This window comes from Crotalus tigris, unplaced genomic scaffold, assembly GCF_016545835.1.
Source record: "Crotalus tigris isolate CLP2741 ecotype Arizona unplaced genomic scaffold, ASM1654583v1 scf7180000019068.10715455, whole genome shotgun sequence".
In the NCBI taxonomy this organism is placed as follows: Eukaryota; Metazoa; Chordata; class Lepidosauria; order Squamata; family Viperidae; genus Crotalus; species Crotalus tigris.
The window spans coordinates 3,703,852-3,724,647 of NW_024097358.1; the positions used below are offsets into that span (position 1 = coordinate 3,703,852).

General features: G+C 41.8%; 1 protein-coding gene across 2 annotated transcripts in view; it reads left to right on the plus strand.

The window, feature by feature from the left end:
* LOC120315099 (cell migration inducing hyaluronidase 1) overlaps positions 1–20,796 on the plus strand; it is a 111,656-nt gene that overhangs the window by 29,986 nt on the left and 60,874 nt on the right. The window contains exon 1 of one of the 2 annotated variants that reach the window (XM_039358851.1): positions 18,647–20,066. The exons of the other annotated variant lie outside the window; for it this stretch is intronic. The gene's annotated coding sequence lies outside the window, so the exon portion shown is untranslated. Of the gene's footprint in view, positions 1–18,646; positions 20,067–20,796 lie in introns of those variants that run through there. 2 annotated transcript variants of the gene reach the window in all.

Sequence of the window (20,796 nt, forward strand, 5' to 3'; positions counted from 1 at the left end):
AGGAACAAACTCCAGTCTGTGGGCAGAGTTAGCCTGCAATACTCCATTCAAACCACTGCACCACCACGGCTCTTGTAATAATGTAGACACTTCCATCTAGATGAGTTTTGAAGAAAGGGTAGTGAAAGGTATCCCTTAATGAGATGATTTTCCCAAGCACTGTAATGAACAGAATGATCAGCTAAGGACTTTGGCTGAAATATTTAGGACATTGGCAGAATCTGACTAAAAGCTGAGACTTCTCTGAGTGCTGAGTGTGGCACAGGTGATACCAAAATTTGATAAACAAGTAGCTTGATGAAGCTAGGCTAGATATTTCTTTAGGTTTTGCAGAAGGCATGTCTTAAAGCTGACTCTTAAAGAAAAATTGGGAATGTTGGTTGTGAGATGAACAGAGATGGTGTATTCTTTCATTTCTCCAGCATCGGCCTTGTTGGTTCTATCCAATTTCTGCTTGAGTTTCACAGTCAGAACAATTAATTGTCATTTGCTTTCTTCATGCCCATAAAATGTCACAGGCATTTTAGTGCAATTTGCCTTGCTTTTTAAAGCAAGCAGCTCTCATTGACACCTTTTTTACCTGATTGGGGGGTTTCCCCCCCCTGCAGTGGAGACTCATCTCAATTAGGAATAGGGATCTAATAAATTATTCTCCTAAACACAGCAGCTGGAGGAGAACAGTATGACAACTTTGCACGATATTAGTTTTCTGGAATCCATTGTACCATAATCGTTTCAATTACAGGTGACCCTTGAGTTACAAGAGTTCATTTAGTGACCGTTCAAAGTTACAACGGCACTGAAAAAAGTGACTTATGATCGTTTTTCACACTTACGACCGTTGCAGCATCCCTCAAAATCCGGCCCCTTGGCGACTGATTCATATTTATGACGGTTGCGTTGTCCTGGGGGGGGTCACGTGATCCCCTTTTGCGACCTTCTGACAAGCAAAGTCAAGGGGGGAGCCGGTTTCACTTAACAACCGTGTTATTAACTTAGCAACTGCAGATTTGTTTAACAAGCATGGCAGGAAAGGCTTTAAAACGGAGCAAAACTCGTTTCATAAATGTCTCATTTAGCAACACCACTGTTGGGCTCCGTTGTGGTCTTAAGTTGAGGATGACCTGAAGTTGGAATTGATTTGGGGCAGAGATGCCTTCTTGTTGGGATCTGTTGGTAGGTGGAAATGTAGAATGAGGAAACGTGGAAAGATAACAGCAAGGCTAGATAAGTCCAGGTAATTTGGAGGTCTTCCATTTTACTGAGTTGGGGTGGGGGGGGGGCATGCAGATTTCAGAAAGGTGGTTAATGTTTAACCCGATGCCCTGTTTCCAAAGGAGGGAAGTATGTGCAAAATGCCGATTGTGCAAAACCAGGAACTTTGGCATGTTTAATAGCTATCGTGTGGTCTTGCTAAACTCAGCTTGATAGCACGGCTAAGTTATTTTTACCCCAGTGGACCGAGATAGCGAAGGGAGAATGGTCTTTCAGAGAGGGCAGCCATAGTGTATCTGGAATAAATATTTTATATTGGCTAAGAAAAGTTCATGGGGGAAATAAAGAATTTTAATGCGGGGGGAGGGGGGTGTTAGACCATTCCTAAGGTCATCTGTAATGCTGACACTTAAGCCTTTTGTATGATTAATTCCTTTGCTGTCTTGGCGCCAAAAAAAAAAAAAAAATCCACCAATGTATTGGAAGGTCAGAACATGTTAGAAGAGATGGAATTTTCACTGGTCTAGATTTATTAGCTGATATCAGCTAGTGACCAAGTATGCTGTTGCAGGGTTGACATCCCCTGCGAAGCTAAGATTTATTTAATTTTGGCTTATAGCGTGGTGTGTAAATTCCACCACTCTACTTTGCAGACCCATGTAGTTGTTAGGGTTGGGTAGAAACAATTGTTCCTGGGGGTGGAGGTAAAGAGATAATTGAGCCAAGAATGTGATGCATCAACAGGAATCTTAATTGCCCCTGTGGAACTCATAAAAATAATGTGGGACCTGCTCTTGTTTAGCATTAGGGTTGAGTAAAGCTTTTCCAGGTCTATAAACCTGTAATAATTGCAGGATGGATGTTCTGTTTGCTGTCAATGTTCTACCACTATAATTTCATCCTCTTGTCTCATCTTTGCACCCATTCTTTGCTTAATGGGTGATGGGGTGAAATGGCTAACATTTTAGGCAAGGCTGGATCCAATTGCTGATAATTTAATGGAGGGCCTCTTTGCGAACACTTTCAGTAGGTGCTGCCTGGTGAGGAAGACCAGAACAGAGTTTTTGGGAAAGGATAAGCATAGCTGTAAAGTTGGGTGAAAAATTGGACAGGCCATAAACACAAGGGGAGCACTCAAAATATGCCTAGCCAAGGTCTTTTTCCTTTGACAGCTTTGAGGACAGGAAAAGTGGATCATATCCTCTCACTCTGTGGCCCCATACAATGAATGAATTAAGTTGGCCTAACTTAATCATGTGCCCATGTCTTCTTAATCATGTGCTCATGTGTCTTCTCCTGGAATGGGACAATTCGCTGCAGCCAACCTGCCATAGCCAATTTGCCATGGGACAACTTATTTTAATTTTTGTCATTCACCTTTCATTTTGGCCTTCCTTTGTCATCCTTTCTTCAATGATTCTATTCAACTATTTCTTCAATATTAGTGTAAATCTTGTCCTGCGGTGAGTTGTCCCTTGCAAGTTGGCTATGGCGAGTTGCCATAGACCTGCCTTCTTCTGCTTCTGCTTCTTCCATAATGCCAGAGACTTTAATTTTGATTTTCAAGAACTGAAGGGAGAATAGTTCTACCAACAGACCTTTGTTGCTGTTGTTGTTGTTAGTTGCGAAGTCATGTCCAATCCATCGCGACCCCATGGACAACATTCCTCCAGGCCTTCCTGCCCTCTACCATCTTTTGGAGTCCATTTAAGCTCAGGCCTACTGCTTCAGTGACTCCATCCAGTCACCTCCTTCTCTGTCGTCCCCTTCTTCTATTGCCCTCCATCTTTCCCAGCATTAGGCTCTTCTCCAGTGAGTCCTTCCTTCTCATTAGGTGGACAAAGTACTTGAGTTTCAACTTCAGGATCTGGCCTTCTAAAGATCAGTCAGGGTTGATCTCCTCTAGGACTGACCGGTTTGATTGCTTTGCAGTCCAAGGGACTCATAGGAGTCTTCTCCAGTACCATAGTTGAAACAGACCTTGCGCCTTGCAAAATGAAGTTTTACAAAGGTGACAATTCCTTTCTGAGGATGAAAGATTTGTAATCAGAGAACTGATCTGTATGTCTGCTACTGTTGATTCTTATCTTAGCCTCCTAGACACTCCTCTAGTGGAATTGGCAGTGAAGGCCACTCTAATAAATCTGCAAATCTCATCCTGTCTTGAGTCAAGAGTAACAAAAGTTGCCAGAGACACTTGCAAGAAGCTTCTCTTCAATGCTCTGTTGCAAGTCTATTACAATTAAAACTGAACAGAGACACAAATTAACGAGTTGGCCTAAAATGATTACAGTGGGAAGTGTCCAAATGGCTTTGGGTAAGTTTGGAAGGAATGTTAACACTTGGAATACTTCACTTGAATATATTAGCTTGGGCTCAGGAGGTGGAATGCATGAAAAAGAGATCTTGGCACCAGATATAATTTAGAAAGAGTTGCTATATCATTCTAGCTAGGGATGGAATAAAATCTGGAAGAAACATGGCGATGCTGTTTTCAGCAAGAACCATGGATCTCGTATAATAATGATCACTAGAAAAGGTGAGCTATGTCAACAACAAACCTTTCTGAGCTTTCCTATCTGAGTTCCTCTATCAATTTTCTAGCATTTAGGAGAAAAGGGAACCAACTCAAGCAGCTTGTTCTTCTAATACTAGCTGTGGCATGAATTTATTATGCTTTGTGGGCTAATAAGATGGAGATGTGGATTTCAACAAAAGAGAGTTTTGAAGAAAGACTTCAATACATTATTCCAGCATAGATGTTCTTCCTTATTCTCCAGGTGGCGTCAGCTGTAGGATGATGATGCCTTGACTCAACAGAAGAGGTAGCATCTCTTTATGGTTCTCTTCCTTTCCACTTTAGCCTGTTTAGGAGCACAGCAGCTTTGCCATGCTAGCCAATGGGAAGAAGTAGAAGAATATTAGGCCTAGTTGCTATAGCCACAAACTTATTGGAGGAACATCATAAGGGTAGTGGCCTTCCCACCCCACCCCCCACCCCAATCAGTTGGCTTGGGGCTATAACTCCCAGCATTGCCAGTCAACATGTTAGAACATCTGGAGAATACTGCATGGGGAACTCCTATTAATTTTTCCAGGCTCCCTATTGTGTTGAATAATAATATTGCTCTATATTGAGTTCTCAGTGGGAATAACATAACAAGAACAACAGAGTAAAACAAGACAATTGCAGGAATGTAACCCTTCCTTCCCTCCCTTCCTCCCCCCCATTTCTCCACTGAATTAGAATAATAATTTTCTTTAATCTGTGCAGAGCTACAGTACATGGTCATAAGTCACTTTTTTCAGTGCCATCGTAACTTCCAACGGTCTCTCAATGCACTGTTGTAAATTGAGGACTGTGTGTATTGAGGCTCTTGCTAAGAATCCTAATCTTAACCCTAACCTGCACAAAAAAAGTTAAAGAGCTGTTCTGAAGAGCCTATAGGTGGATTTTTTCTCTCTCCTCTTTCTTCTAGCTTCTGATTTTTTTCCCTAAAATTAACTGACCCATCAGCTGTTCAAGAGAGTATCAGAAGTATAACTGGGCATCTGTGAGCTTCCTCCATGCCCAAAATGGAAACGTCAACAGTGCAATTAAAAATAATAATGAGGAAAAGAGAAAAGACGCAGCCAAAGAGATATTCAGTTCATTTTGCTAGCTGCTTCCAAGGGGATGTAAACCAGAGCTAGGGTGAGTTTATTTTAAAAAAGGGGAGAGAGAAAAAAAAATAAGCACGTGGTGTGAAATGTTGAGAGCAAAGCAAAAGAGTTACTTTAGGTTTGAGATTCTAACTCCTGCGACTTTTTTTTCTTTTCTTTTAAAAGCTGATTGTAGCTTTGGAGTTTAGAGATCCTTTGTGTGCTTTGCTCTACAGAACTTTACAGAGATGAACACTGAGCCTGGTTTCTTCCAAAGCAAACATTTAAGATGGAAACCAGAAGGTGAAACAGCTTTCTAATAATGAAAGTGGAGGGGGAAGAACTATTCATGGTGCTTAATGGATCCTATTCCCCAAAGGAATTGCAGATAGAGAGATAACTTGTTTCGTTTCTCTCTGACTTGGAGAGGATTCTGCAATTTCCAATAGCTCGAAAGCCAAATGAAATCTTCAGGTGTTTTTTTTTTTTTGCACTAGCAATCAGACAAAAATATAGCCAGTAAGGATTATTTTAGCAGAATTATTGAGGAGAAGGATTCTAAGATGATTTTAAGGCTGTATTAGTAACCAAGGAAGCATAGGGCAAATTTTTATAATCAGTTTAAATCCTGGCCAGCAAAATTCTCCTTTGTTTTTTTTTAACAAGGAGAAAAGATGCAAGGATATGTTCTAGAATAGATTTCAGAAGCCGGAGTGAAATTCATAGCCTGCCCTGCCACTGTAATTTTCTCCAGCAATAGTTGTCTTTTAGTTTCAGCCTGTGGTTTATGCATAAATAGACACCCACGGAGAGATGCTGTTTTTAAGCTATGCCTGTTAGTAAAGTCCTGCCAGGGAAGAAGTTGGCAGGCGTGATTCTGGAGTTGTCTACTCCAGGCATGAGCCATAGGCTTGCAACTGGGCAGCCTTATTATTATTATTATTACATTTTGATGAGTAAAGATCGCAAGAGGAATGGCACCAGCATGATGGCCTCAGGGGAGAGTAAGTTAGGAACACTTTGCCTAATTTTTAACCTGTTTGGATTGATATTAATAGTTGTGTTAAGCTTCTCCAAGACCAAACATGTCTACCTGTACATAATTTACCACCCACATTTGCTAGAAAGTGGCCCTGCCAGAATTCCATGCTTCTCGGTGGGCTGCAAGCCAAGGGATCCTAACCAAGCTCACCTTCCTGTATTCTGTAGGAAAAACATGGTTTTTGAAAAGCAAAGCAAGGTCTTTATAACTCCAGGGTGAAATCCTTTGGAAGGAAAAGATTCTGATCCTGATATTTTTCTAAAGGGCCAGCTAATTTAAATACAGGGAATCCTCAACCTATGACTGCAACTGAGCTCAAAATTTCTACTGCTAAGTGAGACATTGGTTAGGTGAATTTTACTCCATTATACGACCTCCTTTGCTCCAGTTGTTAAGCAAATCGCTGCAGTTGTGAAGTTAGTCACGCGGTTGTGAGGTGAATCTGTCTTACCCCATTGGCTTGGCTGCAAAAGGGGATCATTTGACCCCAGGACGGTCATAAATATGAGTCAGTTGGCCAAGCATCTGAATTTTGACCACTTGACCATGGGGATGTCGCAACATGAAGTCAGTGGTGGGATTCAAATCCGTGAACAACCGGGTCTCTGCATGGATGCCGCTTCCGGAAGTCCATTCTGGGCCTGGGCAATAAAAAAATTAGCTACTGGTTCTGCCGAACTGGTGCGAACCGGCTGAATCCCACCACTGCCTGAAGTGTGAAAAATGGTCATAAGTCACTTTTTTCAGTGCCGTTGTAACTTTGAATGCTCACTAAATAAACTGTCGTAAGGTGAGGACTATCTGTATATATTTATTTATTGAAGTTATAGGCCAGCCGTCCCCTGTCCACAGTGACTCTGGGCAGCTGGGATAGGATAGGAATAGAGATAGTTGCTTTGTACAGAACTAAGAGTATGAGCTACATCAACTGACTAATAAGCTTTCATGATCTGAGCTGTACTTGGAAGACTGGTGACTGAAGCCAAGACATTCAGTATGGAAAACAGGCTCTAGGACAGGAGTTTGAAGAGCCCTGGTCTAGAACAACTCTCTGTAAGATATAAGACTACCTCGCCATGGCTAGTTCGCTGCAGGATAAGAGAAGAAATGGCGGCATGGATGCATGAGGAGAGAGAAAATGAAATCTGAATGGCAACAATTAAATTATTTTTAAAATTATTTTACAAAATTAAATTGTTAAATTGTCCTGTGGCTAGTTGGCCATGGTGAGTTGGCTGTGATGATGAGTTGGCTGTGATGAGTTGTCCCATTCTTTGGGAAACATGCAGGCTTGCTATTAAACCCTGTTCCCTCCTATTGGGTTCTAGGTCTTTCTGAACGGATGTGCCGAATATGTGCCTTTTATGAGTCCCTAAAGTCCTTAATCTCAGTTTTGAACTTCGGGGTCTACTGTGGTTCAGATAATAACAAACACAATAAAACATTAACTAATAATAGCAACCATTACATAAGTGAGCTCACAGTTTTAATCACATGCTTGTGCCTAATTTCAGAAAAATAATAATTATAATAGGAAATGGCTTTAAAGGAGTCTAATCATCTCCTGAAGTGTGTTTGGAGAAAATATGCACTCTGTCCTGAAAAGAGACAGTCTGCATTGCAGAACCCCAAGCACTGAGGCTGTATTTAATTTACAGCCGACAGCTCTAGAACTAAAATTAGAATTTTTCATCTGTTTGGACACCTCTTGTTGACCCCTCCATCTGTGGAATGTAAATTCCAGAGCAGGAAGGACAATCTGTTAACTATGGCCTTTCACAATGAGAATTGGGCAACTGTCATTTATTTTCCCCTCTTTTAAGGCAGCGTGCACCCTGCTACCCCCAAATTAGCTTGTTTACCAAAAATTGTTTAACCACACAATTATGCATAATGTCACAACTTTATTATTTTTTTTTTTAAAAAAAGTCTGAAAACAACTTCTTTCTTTTAAACTTTGAGCTGAATGAGATGGAAGTCTAATAGCATTGAGGAAGAGTTGCTATTTCCTAAATTAACTGCCTCCTGCAGTTAACTGTTGTGAGTTTGGAGATGAAACCTTATGCTTTTAGCTGGTTTTATTATTGTGAAGTGTGGGACTTAGTTTTATAGGGATAGCCTGATCAGTCAGAGTCTTCAAGGTCCAAGAGGCAGCATTTTATCCTGTCATTTTGATTCATCCACTTTGCAAATGCTGAACTTCGTGTTGCATTTTTTGAACTGATCGATGTAAAATTGAACATGACGCTGTTCATGTCTGTTTACCAAATACGAGGATGGGCTTACCAGTTTCCATGTGAGAAATCAAAAGGAATCGTTAGATGCCAGAAATGCATGTGTTCACATGGTTTGAACCGGATCAAATTGATTCAAATGATCTGATGTGATGCTTCAGACTCAGTTGGCACCCTGCTTTAGAATTGCATGTGTTTGTGAGTTCTTCAGCTTTTGTTGTGTTCTGGCAACATGTTTGTTTTACACAGTGTGTTCTAAAGACACATACTTTGGAAAATAAAGCAAAAAAAAAAAAAACACCGTCACTTGCAAGGCCTTGACAAATGTAATTAAAATTTATCTGGGTGCTTGATTTTTTTTTCCCATGGAGGCAGTCAGTTAAATGTTTTGCTTTGTTTTCTTTTTAAATAAAAAATTGTAGAATGGCTAACCGCACACTAAGTCACGCCAAAAATCCCTTTATTTTAGGATTTACCAAATCATCTCAGAAATGGTTGTCATTTGTGAAAGGGAATGGGGAGATAAATGTACAATATGAATTCTGACCACAGGTCCTTTATTTCACCATGTGCATTAGATTTATTTATTTTTTTTTAAAAAAAACTCCCTCTTGTCCTTTATTTTGGTCATTTAATTGTTACAGTACATGTCATGCCCAGTCTTTCACATTTATGTGAAAAATATGGAAATTAATCACATGTAATATTTCAGTGCTGGAACGTGTGTGGAGATTTGCAGAACAAAATAAGAATGTAATTTAACTGAATCCTCTATGCCCTTCTTTTGAAGAAAGAGAAACTTAAATGTTGATTATGCAGGCTTGTGCTATTTGTTGTTGTTGTTGTTGTTAATTGCGAAGTCGTGTCCGACCCATCGCGACCCCATGGACAACGTTCCTCCAGGTCTTCCTGTCCTCTACCATCTTCTGGAGTCCATTTAAGTTCACACCTGCTGCTTCAGTGACTCCATCCAGCCATCTCATTCTCTGTCGTCCCCTTCTTCTATTGCCCTCAATCTTTCCCAGCATTAGGCCCTTTTCCAGTGAGTCCTTCCTTCTCATTAGGTGGCCAAAGTACTTGAGTTTCAATTTCAGGATCTGGCCTTCTAAAGAGCAGTCAAGGTTGACCTCCTCTAGGACTGACCGGTTTGAACGCCTTGCAGTCCAAGGGACTCGAAGGAGTCTTCTCCAGCACCATAATTCAAAGGCCTCAATTCTTTGGCGCTCAGCCTTTCTTATGCTATTTGTTAACAGGTACTAAAGTTGCTGGCTGCTGCCTTAGTGGTATTTTTTTTTTCTTTATTTCCTCTTTCTCTGTATCCCCAGTAATTCCTTACCATCCCATCCCCAATAATCAATCTTATTGCAGATTGGAGATTTATCCAACCAAAGCAAGCACTTGACCATCGAACTGTTACTCAGTCCAGTTTTTCATGTTCCCGGGTGGGCATTCCCCTGTAGCAGACTTCTCCTTCTTCCAAATTAAAAGTTGTACAAAATTGTTACCTTTAAACTGCCTTTTTAAGGATGCACTGGCGACTTCTCATTTAAGGGGATAATCGCCACCTTTGAGCAAATGAAAGAGCCAGTCTTGTGTCTAGTAGACAGCCACACAAATGTCTGTATGATTTAGATACTCAAGCATCCTTTTCAATGCCTTTTATTTATTTATTGGCATCCCAGCCTTATTGTTTATTGTTGTAACTCAAGGCAGCGAATAAATCCAACACACCTTTCTCCATCTATTTTCCTCGCAACAATTGACCAGAGGTGGGTTGGGCTGAGAGTGTGTGACTGGCCTAAAGTCACCCAGCTGATTTTTCATGGCTCAGACAGGACTTGAACTTACAGTCTCCTGCTTTCCAGCTGGGTGCCTTAACCACTGGATCAAACTGGCTCTATATGACATATATGAGCATTAAGAGTTGGCTAACCAGCCCAGGCCTCTTGAATTTTAGAAGGTGGTGCCTTGGTGGAGGGTGTGGGGTATTATAGTGATGGTTTTTGCAATAATAGTGGATATGGAAGGTAACTCCAATATAGAGGTTCCAGATGGATGCTTTGCACGAGTCTTTGCTGGTTTCAGTTCAAGTACTTTTGCAGGTCCTGCATGTTGGAGGTCCTCAACCATGGCAACTGTAAGACTTGTGGACTTCGACTCCCAGAATTCCTCAGCCAGCTTTGCTAGCTAAGGAATTCTGGGAGTTGGAAGTCCATAAGCTTAAAGTTGCCAAGGTTGAGGACCCCTTCTGTATGTGGTCTGCCAGTCTATCGAACCGGTTCATTTTCTTTTGCAATTGTCCTCTCCAACAAGGCATGCTCCAGATGGGTTGAAACTACAACCCCTAGAATTCCTACAGTATATATTGGTTGGGCTACCTAGGAATACTTGTTGTTGTAATCCAGAGGGTACCACATTAAAGAGAACAGCTCTAGAGTCTCCCAACCGTTGTAAATGAACCAATGGGATATGGGAGTAAGGGTATTAAATCAAAGACATCCAGCCAGGCTTAACTTCCAGATCCAGAGAAGACTGGACAGGTGTTGAATCTAATGTTTATGACCCATGCAAAAATTCAAATAGTTGATCATATTCTAGACCAAGTAACCTACCTGTTGACATCTTGTAATTAATTCAAACTACCCTCTTTATACATAATTTCAGGTTGCTGTCAGGAGTAGACATTCAAATGCTGTACATGTCGATATGGATTCAATTTCTCAAGATGGCAGAGATAGATTACCATGCCAAGGTGCTTTTTTATAAGGTAGGTGCGTCATTCAACATGATACATGAATGTATGCAAGGAACAGTCAGTGTAGTTTAATAGTTATATGGTCCAGTTTTCTTGTATCCCAGCCAAGAGATACATTTTCTGCCTGGATGGATGCTCTGTCATAATTGTGTATGAGAGGCTCTTTGACACAACCAATGCCAGGGAGACTTATGGTGCACTAATCAGTTTTCCTGAAACACCTATAAATGTCAGGTGAATTCTGGGAAGTGACAGTTGGGTGAAGAATGGTGCTAAAAGATAGCAATAACATTTAGACATGTATGTTGCTTCATAGTGCTTTACAACCCTCTCTAAGCAGTTTACAGAGTCAGCATGTTGCCCTCAACAATCTGGGTTCTCATTTTACCGACCTCGGAAGGATGGAAGCTGAGTCAACTTTGAGCCAGTCAGAATCGAACTCCAGACTGTGGGCAGAGTTAGCCTGCAATACTGCATTCTAACCACTGCGCCACCATGGCTCTTTGGGATATAGACTATGTTTTCCAGCTAAGATAGTTGCCTGGAAGAACATATATTAAAATAAACTTTATAAGCTATGTGTCTTAGATAATAGCCTCCTAAATCAAGGCAGAGCAGCATGCTGGCTGGGGAATTCTGGGAATTGAAGTCCACAGTTCTTCAAGTCGCCACCGTTGAAAAACACTGGGGTAGAAAGAACTGTTTCTTTAGCCAGCAGTTAGTTAAATCGAGGAATTCAGCACCATTACATGCAATGATGGCCACGCACTTAAGGCAGTTTGAAAGGAAGCACAGTCATGAATGAATGAAAAGGCTATTAATGACCACTAATCTTATTAATATTGAAAGATAAGCTTCCTGCCTGTGGTTAAAACCTTCTTGAATGCATCAGGCTGGTGGCTGGTAAGTCAAAAAGCTAAGCCTGATTCAGCCTAGTTCTTCTTAATGATATTATCAAATGTGGAATGCTGGTAGCAACATTGCATTTCTTGATTTCTTTCCCACAGTTCCATAGATAAAACCCTTTAAGAGATGTTGTTACTAAGCCCAAGCAGTTTCCAACTAACAATCATCTGAAAATAATCCTAGTTCTTATCTTCAGGTTCTCTTTGACTAGTCTTCCTTCCTTCCTTCCTTCCTTCCTTCCTTCCTTCCTTCCTTCCTTCCTTCCTTCCTTCCTTCCTTCCTTCCTTCCTTCCTCCCTCCCTCCCTCCCTCCCTCCCTCCCTCCCTCCCTCCCTCCCTCTTTCTTTCTTTCTTTCTTTCTTTCTTTCTTTCTTTCTTTCTTTCTTTCTTTCTTTCTTTCTTTCTTTCTCTAAAATGAATAGTGCCACTAGACTTTCCAATAAAACTTGGTATTTCCCTCCCCCCCCCCCGCTTTCATTTTCTTCTCTTTCTTTTTTTTAAAGTAAGTCAGTGACTGCACTTTCCTATTTACATGCTAAATCTTTTTCTGCCTTGGATATATTTTAAGCAGAAGAGTTGGATGCTGTCTTTTTTTTTTTTTTTTTTGCATCTGTTCTACATTCCTTGTGGTTTTTCTTTCTTGCCACATAAACATGGAACAAAAGAGATTTATAGGCAAACTTTCTGGCTGCTGGCAAAAACAGGTCAAACCATCCGAAAACAGATTCCTACAGTTCATGATCCTCAATCTGAGTGCTCTCACACGGCCATGCTGCCCTATTTAACTGTCACTGAATGAGGAAAACTTGAATTCATTTCTCCGGGCTTAAATATTGACACAACATTCCCACTTTCGTTCCAAGTCTGAGAAGCATCGGCTTTGAATTGGACTCCCAATGGGTTAAAACAAATCATCTACTCTTAAGGAAAGCAAAGATGGGCTTGCTTGAAGAAAATAGGTGGAAACTTCGAGTAAACCATTAGCTTAGCCTGAGAAAACAAGAAAGTGTGAGGAAGAAAGTCAAGATTTTCCCACCTTGACTTTCTTTGGTATAAGGTGGAGTGAAGGGAGAATGCTGTTACGATAACCTCGATCAACAAAATACAGTTTTTTAGATTTTTTTGGGTGAAGGCTGCTTCCTGATCCGGCCTACTTATAAGAGCTGTAGCATACAAAAGTTTTGGGGCTGTAACATTTTTATCCTAATAGGGTTTGGCTGAGTGAGTGCCGTAGCATGGAAGTCATCAACCCAGTGCCCCAGTTACCAACAATCCTGGCCAGTATATCTAATATCAAGGGATAGTCTGAAAAAGCTGGTCGGCGTCCATGATTCCTCATCTCTGCTTGAGGGCAAGTGGCAAAATCCACGGATCAGCATTAATTTAAGCTGCTTCCCATCCAAATTCAACCCTGTCAGATACATTAAACATCTTTGACAATGTCTGTCATGCTAGACTGAAACTGCCTGCTTTTAGCCAAGCTTGAGAGTGTGACTCATGCAGAAAGGATGGGGAGAGACCTGACTGGAAAGAGGGGGGGTGGAAACCATGGACAGCATATTGGGCAAGGTCAGCATGGACATAAAAAAAAAAAAAACTGGATCAGCAAACTCTACGATGCTTAAGGAGGAACATAAAAGACTGAGGAAAGTTTGACTTGGAGGAATGAAAATTTTCCCATCTGTGGTACCAATAAAGGAGAATATTTGTAGCTCAGATTTGAAATGAGAGGTCCTTGGTGCTCTCTGAGCTTGGCTGATTTTCTCGCAGATAATTCATTACCACACTAGGTATGATCATCAGTGCTAGAAGGGAATAAGGCTTGCACTGATGATCTTACCTAGTTTGGGTAATGAAACATCTGTAAGAAAACAGCCAAGCTCAGAGAGCACCAAGGACTCCACAGTTCTCCTCCTCCTCTTCCTCCTCCTCCACCTCAAACCTCTCTCCCTTCTAGCACTGATGATGTTACCTAGCTGGGTAATGAAACATCTGCAAGAAAACAGCTCAGAGAGCACCAAGGACTCCACAGTCTTCCTCCTCCTCCTCCTCCTCTTCCTCTTCCTCTTCCTCTTCCTCTTCTTCTTCTTCTTCTTCTTCTTCCTTCTTCTTCTTCTTCCTCCCCCTCCTCCTCCTCCTCCTCCTCTTCTTCTTCTTCCTCTTCCTCTTCCTCCTCCTCGACTTAAAAAAATCATTAACAGAATTCACTATGCCTCAAAGACTGTGGTAGATGCCATTAGTGGGGGGAAAAAACGAACAGTTGCCATGTACTTAACATATTTAACCTGATCCGATAGGTTTTGTTTTGTTTTGTTTTTCCCTCTACAGTAATTCTTCTGAAAATAGGTCAAGAATATTTGGCTGGAAAACTCAGCCAAATCTTTCTTTTAGAAAGAAAAGACTTTTGCCCTGATAGGAAAGCCAGACCCTGTGATGCAGTTCTGATCCTTCTCCTGAAACTTAACAGATTTATTTCTAGTTGCCAAATATTTAGTCTTCTGCATTGTTAGGGTTTGGGATACTGATCGGTGCTTTTGTGGCCCCCGAAGTAAGCTGATAGTATAAAAAAGAAATGACTGACATTTAGTCTCTACGTTCTGAATGCCAGTGTTGCAAATATCTCTATCACATTGGTACACAGAAAGAAGGGCAGGGCTTTTTTTGCTACCCTGCAGAATTTAGTGGGAGAAGGGTGAAAAATAAAATTCTAAATAAAAAAATGAAGCGGGCTCAAATTGGTAATAATAGGAGGCTTTAAATTTCTTTAAACATATTGCCCTTTTTATTTTGTTGGCATTCTGTTTCAGGATTGCTATTACTGGGAATTTAATTGGGCTTCTTTGGATCTAGGCCACTTATATTAACACATGAAGTGTTAGTACCACTTTACAAGGCCTTGGTACGGCCACACTTGGAATACACTGCATCCAGTTTTGGTCACCATGGTGTAAAAAAGATGTTGAGACTCTAGAAAGAGCACAGATAAGAGCAACTAAGATGATCAGGAGGCTGGAGGCTAAAACACACAAGGAACGGTTGCTGGAATTGGGTATGTCTAGTCTGATGAAGAGAAGGACGAGGGGGGACATGATAGCTGTGTCCCAATATCTCAGGGGCTGCCCCAAAGAAGAGGGAGTCAAGCTACTCTCCAAAGCGCCTGAAGGCAGGACAAGAAGCAACAGATGGAAACTCATCAAGGAGAGAAGCAACCTAGAACTCAGGAGAAACTTCCTGACAGTGAGAACAATTAACCAGTGAAACAACCTGCCTCCAGAGGTTGTGAATGCTCCAACACTGGAAGCTTTTAAGAAGAGACTGGACGGCCATTTGTCTGAAATGGTATCGGGTTTCCTGCCTGAGCAAGGGGTTGGACTAGATGACCTCCAAGGTCCCTCCCAATGTCATCATCATCATCATCATCATCATTATTATTATTATTATTTTGATCCAGAGCAGTGTTTTTCAAGCTTGGCAACTTTAAGATGCATGGGCTTCAAATCCCAGAATTCCCCAATCCATCATGCTGGCTGGGGAATTCTGGAAGTTGAAGTCCACGCATCTTAAAGTTGCAAGTTGAGAAATGCTGATCTGAAGCAATGCTCTGAAATGAGCAGGAAAGAAAGGCTGGGGAAGCTGTAGGGTTCCACAGACGTTAAACAGCATCTTAGCCTCAGACAATATGGCCCTCCGGAAGGAATGCAAAGTGTTTTGTTCAGCAGCACTAAAATCTTCTCCACGCCAGGGAATGCCACACCCGATTCCACATCTAGCCAAAGTGTAGCTTCTCTTGGTTGTGAAAATACCTAGTTTGGAGGTCACCATGATGGAGGAACGTAGCCACCACATGGATGGCCGTGTCTCCATCCATCCAGAGAACAGTTGGGAATAAAAGCCTTCCTACCAAGAATTTCCCTTCAGTAAGGGATACAAGCTGTGTTCTGGGGTGGGGTGGGGGGCATCTCTGACAAGCAAATATTGACAAGCGGGCCACATGGAGTGTCAATCTTTTCCTCCTTTCCCAAAAGGCATGGCCTTTGACATTCCCCCCCCCCACGGTCCTGACTTCCCGGCCACCACTTCCAAATTTCTCTCTGGATGGTTGCAGTTGAGTTAATTAAAATCCATCCCCTGCCAGCGGCAAGGCGTGTGGTGCCTGCCCTCCATCCTTTTAATCGTGCTGCCCTCTCCATTTCCAAAAGGCCATCCCATTCCACCTGGGAGGTGGCCGTAGCAGGAGGCAGACAGAGGCTGGCTGTGTAATTACAAGGCCCAGCGTTTGCCATCTATGGATTCTTTAGTTCTGACAGCTTTGCTTGCATAAGCAGGAGAAGATGGTGGGGTGCTTTTGTGCCTCTCTCACTCCCTCCCTCCCTCCCTCTCTCACTCCAGCTGCCTCCCTTCCTAGAGAAATGCATTAGAGTTAATGATGCTGTCTTGAATGGGTTGACCCCATTGTCCCATTGCTCTCCCACAGGCCCATTGCACCAAAGGACTCCTTGGCCCAGTATCTCCTTTGTGTCTGATTCTGTGCAAAAGCAGGCAGGTGAGATAAAGTAAGGTGACCAACCGTCCTCCTTTAGGGAGGACAGTCCTCCTTTTGTAAGTTCTGTCCTCCCTCAAAAAGTGTCCTCCTTCATGTCCTCCTTTTCGATATTTGAAGACTAATCTGCAGGGCTTTTTCCCCCCCTCATAGAATGCTCAGAACGGCTTTCCGGCACCTTTTTTTGATGGGTTTTGTTTTCAACTTTTGCATGAGCTGTTCTACTCCCACTGCTGGCTTTCGAAAGCCAAGAGGAATTGCTGCTGAGCGCGCCAAAACACCCGGCTGGCAAACTTTGCACATGCAAGTTGTCTATATTATTGTTGCAATGAATAAAATGTTTCTTTTATTTACGATATTTTTTTTTCTTCAATTTATTTGTGTCCTCCTTTTCATTGTAAAAAAGTTGGTCATCTTAGATAAAGAGACCTTCTGTAGAGCCTCACGCTGAATTATTTCTCAGTACAGCTGGTCCTTGACTTACAGCAGTTCATTTAGTGACCGCTCAGAGTCCCAACAGCACTGAAAAAAGTGACTTATGACCATTTTTCAGAGATTGCAAACTTTGCAGCATTTCCCACGATCATGCGATCAGCATCCAACCGGTTCATATTTATGACGGTTACAGACCTACTCGACATACCCAATTCCTGTAACTGTTCTTTGTGTGTTTTAGTCAGTGTACTGGGCAACAAATGTTGTGAAAATAGTCAGAACTGAAAATCAATTACCAGCTCTTCAGCAGAAATATTCAGCCCTGTGTCCGTTGATGAGAGCAATCTTAAGCACCTAATGTTAGCGTTTGGGTTCTTCTGCATACTTTTTCCATTAGAGGATCATATTCTGGATGTTGCACAGCTGAAAGAGAGATTAAAAATCAGTCCTGACAGCAAAGCACTTTTCAGGAGCTTGGAAGATAAAGACGCTGAATGAGGGCCTATTGCCAAAAAAAAGATTTCTCTGAAATGCACACCTACGTGTCCTTTGGTGAGGCTGTCCTGCTTTCTTCTCTGTATCTTTTAAAAATGGGCACATATTCGAAAAAAAAAAAAATCTCAAGGAGCAACATTAAGCAAGTTACACTATATTGTATTTCGTGGAATGTGAGCAAGTGTTAACAAGAATTCGGAGGACTGAACATTGCATTTTTGCAATGTTTTCCTGCCGCTTGCTTGCCCAACTGACCAGTTGTGTTTTCTTTTTTTTCCCTGTCTTTCTCTCTCATTCCAGTTCACTCTTGCTATGCTTGCATATCAAGGAGAACCCAATCCCTTGGGATTAAAATCCGCAGTCAAGCCGCTGATCAGAAATCCATGTCTCGCCGATATTATGTCCGCTTAACATTGAGAAGAGTACAGAGGATGGACGATGTGACAAGACTTTTGGGGAACAACCCAGAATGCCATTCTACAAACTCTTGTAAAGCTTGCTAAATCACCTACATCATGCAACATTTTAATTGCAGGGTGTGCAACATCATATTCCTGAGATGGTTGTTACAAACTTTTTTTTAATTGGAAAATGCCTTCAAAACATAACTTTCATTTGACCACCAATAAATACATTTTACTACATTCTGATGGGGGGGGGGAGAGAAGTTTTGTTGTGTTATTTCATGCGCTGAGCTCTGCTCCTTTCTAAGCAGAAGAGGACAAGGGTTTAAATTTCACTGGAACTCAAACCCTTTCCTTAATCCTGGGAAGATGAAGGTAAGTTTTGGTTTGAAAATGCAGTTTTTATAGTCACAAAGGGACTCACTGCAATTGCTTCTTGGGTCCCACTTGATTTCTCTGGATGAAGTGGAACCTTCTTAGATCCTCAAGCGGGCATCCAGTGCCAGATCTGGAAAATGGAATCAGATATTTAAAGCTCTTCTTTCCTGAGATATCCTGGCAAGGATGTAGAAGACTTAGAAGGAATTAAATGCATTAATGCTTACTGGGTCTAAAAGGCATGGGTAAGTTGTAGGCTATATATATTCCCCTTAGGCTCCGCATCCTCCAAAGACCTTCTCATGACTTTGTTGAATTTGGACAGCAAAACACAATCCTGTGGATGTGAGAGTCATCCAGGTCATGGTTGTCCCAAAGGTGCTTTTTCACGAGGCAAGTGGACTTAGTTTTTCTTTGAAGACGTTTTGCTTCTCATCCAAGAAACTTCTTCAGAGCTGACCGGATGGTGGAGAATGGAAGGATTTATACTCCTTGCAGACAGCTGGTCATTTGCCTTCTTTTAGAGAGTCATTGAGGCCGCTTGGAGGTTTATCTGCATCCTCAAGGTCACCTGAGTGGTGCAAATAGGTGTGGAGCCTTCTTGGAACTGCTGAAAGGACTGTGTTGTAGACTGGAGACGAATGATGTCGTATTCCTCCCTCTCTGTTGAGAAAGGGCTGTTCAATTTTGACATAGATGGCCTCTTTGACCCCCCCCTTCTGAAACAATAATGAGGATAGTGACATACTCAGCTATCTACCTTCAATGTTTCTTTTCAATCAAATCTATCAAGGTGCCATTCAGCCATAAATTGCATCTCTTTATTCACTTGTCCCTGGATAAATTTGCAGATATTGGAGCCAATCACCCTTGCATGTTGGGCTCAAATTTGACAGTTCCCTTGCAGTGGAGTCCTCACAAGTCCCATTGAGGTCAATAGAATGTTTGCTCAGGTAAGTGCATGGAAGATTTATGGTGGATATTTTTTAATGGGTCCTGAATACAGGTAGTCCTCAGCTTACGACTGGGACCAGAACTTCCATTTCTAAACAAAGTGATTGTTAGGTGAGTCACACTCAGTTTTATGTCCTTTTTGTCACAGTTGTTAAACGAATCACTGCATTTGTTAAATGGTCATTAAGCTAATCCATCTTCCCCTACTGACTTTGCTAGCTGGAAGCTGGCTAGGAAGGGTCTATTCTAATTTTGCATTAGAATAATATCTAGTTCAATTTTCTCTAGGACTGAAAAAAAATTCTTGGCTTCAGTTATTAGAAACTGGTCAGTCTAAAATTAGCAGGCTGAGATGCATTGTGGTTTATTTTCCAGGCACAGATTAAGTTCACCCTGCTCCAGAATTCTATGCAATTCACAGGGTTTCTGCAAAGTATATCCAGAGACTGCCAAGATGGCTGATGTTGAAGGACTAAAGCCATTATTTTAGCATTAACGTTCAACTGTCCTTTAGATGTTTTGGAAAATTGTAATTATCCGCGTAGAATCCTGCTTTGCTTGAAGTTCTGTGTTGTGTCCTGTGGTTTGTTTTGAGTAACTGCAATTGTCTGGTGCTTCTTCTTCTTCTTCATAGGGGAATAAATCTTTTCTTTGGAGTAATTCTAGAGAGGGGCCACAGCAGTTGGCCATCATTTTAGAATTTTGCCTAGTTGCAGATGGCTCTGCCTGGCATTTCTTCTGTTTCTCTCTCGCTGTGTTAGGAGCCTTTAAGGCTCAGCTCCAGAGCATTTTGAGGGTAGGTCTCTGGACTTTATTTTGTTCCCTAGTGGCTCAATTTCTCCTTCGTTGGCACAGACTTGCCTCCTGTCTGCCTGACATCATGTCACTGACTCATTCTCAAACCACGGAGCATCGCTTGCCTCTATGAATCAAAAACAAAACTGTGTCAGATAAAAAGTGGGGAAGATTGGAGAGTTTGGGGGCAGACAGACACCTGAGGCTACCCGGAAAAACAACAACAACAGAACAAAGATGAGGACAGCTGAAAACTGATCTGTAAAACACAGGTAGGGCAATTTTGTTCCTTCTATTATCGTGGCTTAGTTTTTGCAAAGAAATATCTTTGGAGTTTGGGGCGTGATAATATTCCATGCAGGCCGCATCCAGGATCATCAACCATGGCAGTTGCATGTAGATTTGGTTGACTTTTATTTTGCTTTGGCCATCTGTGGTAGGAAGCAGAGTTTTCAAGAGGGCGTAAGAACCTTCCTCTCACGAAAGCCTCACCCATAGGTGAGAACCTGCTTAGCTTCTCTCTGCCTTCTGCCCTGTTCCCAAGTTATTGCCCACAGGCATTCAAGCCTATCTACTGATCCCCAAACCAAAACAGCCTCAAAGAAATTCAGGAATTTGGAAGGGCAAATTTACATCTTGCTTAATTATAGGCCAGCAAGGCTGCCTGGATCTATCTATCTGTTATGATCTGCAGGAAGAAATATTTTCATTGAGACATATGAAATGATTTCTGCAAGACCTGAAAGTTATTTGCTGCCTTGTGGAAAGCCAAATTTTTTTTTTTTAATCCTTCCATGGGATTGAAATTGTGAACTGGAAGGAAGAAGTTCCTAGACCATCTGAACTGCTTTAATATCGAGAGTTGCTCAGGTTTAGGTCAGAGAGCGGAGAGATACAGAACGTCATTCGCAACGGTGTCTTCTGCTCCTGTCTGGAAGATCTCAACCTTCACTCAACAAAGACAAAGATGCTCTACAATTTCTGCCTGGGATACGGGTAATA